Here is a 1,399-nt window from a genome sequence, read left to right on the forward strand (position 1 = left end):
AAGGAACCTCATTTTTATGGCTTAGAACCCTTCCTAGAGTCTGAAAGGACAACCCAAAATCTCCAAAACCAAACATGCATAACAATGGAACTTTTGGGACAAAAAGAACAACATAAAGTTACCAAAATGAGATCCAAGCAAACAAAGCATAAAGGTAGCAACTTTTTACCTTCTATAGCTTCCCAAGAAGGTGATGATCCAAGATCCACAAGCTTTCTTCAACTTATAATCTCCTTGATGCAACTCCTTCTTCCTTAAGCACACAAAGAACACACTTTTAGCTCAACACACTCTCTTAAGGGGTTAGGGTTTTCCAAAAACGGCTCAAAGGCTTGGAGGCTGAAAGGATGAGGCTAAATGATCCATAAAGGTGCTTAAAAACCCCACAAACCCTAAAATCTAGGGTTTTACTGGGACATAAGTACACCCAACATACATATATGTACGCCCAGCATACTCACATGTACGCTTAGCGTACACCTCTCGCCTCAAAATTACCATTTTGTCACTAGGGCTTCTTAGGGCTACTTTCTTACAATCCTAGAAACAAAGTGACATAATTCAACACCAAAGGAGAGATTTTAAAATACCTAAAAACTCGGGATGTTACATCAAGCCATGTCACACACTTAGAGTAATCCATACCAACAAAATCATGATCGTCAATGGTAAGGGTAAAACCATTAGCATAAGAGAAGGGATGTTGAACAAATGACCCGTTATGGTTGAGCTCCACTTTCGCATAAACTCCGTTAACATTAAGATTTTCCATGTCTACTGCTTTGATGCTTTTACACTTCAAAAAACCCTAGTTTTTTTGGTCTACTTTTTTTTTTGTTTATGGAACAAATTGATGAGAGAAACTATATCGATACCTTTTTAAAACGATGTGGAATTACTTATGTGGCGTTAAAAACATATAGTTAATATTATCAAATCCATGTTAGCAACAAAACCAAATGACCGCCTCACATTTCTCCAAATGGTGTAATTGACAAGTGAATTAATACATAAATGACTTATTGCATCAAAAATACATTAATAACCAAATATGGACGAAAACAATACATTAATGTTCTACAATGTCATTCTCCCAATACTATATTCCTTGACTCTGATGTGAAATATTGTGTGATTGTGGAAATTGAATTTTTCTTCATTTAATGGGAAAATTATGCAATAATTTAAAACACTATCATACAAAATAAGGGTGGAGAGATATGTGGGTAAGTGGGTTATTCTTTTAAATGTATGGAACAACTCAAAGGTTGTTCAACTTAAACAAATTCTTATAAAAATTTATTAAAAAATCCACTTCCACACTTGCATCACATGGGACTCAATAAGATTTTGAAATTTTCATATAATGCAGTTAGGTGAAAATCATGCAACCATCAAA

Source organism: Lactuca sativa, chromosome 9 (genome assembly GCF_002870075.4).
Source record: "Lactuca sativa cultivar Salinas chromosome 9, Lsat_Salinas_v11, whole genome shotgun sequence".
In the NCBI taxonomy this organism is placed as follows: Eukaryota; Viridiplantae; Streptophyta; class Magnoliopsida; order Asterales; family Asteraceae; genus Lactuca; species Lactuca sativa.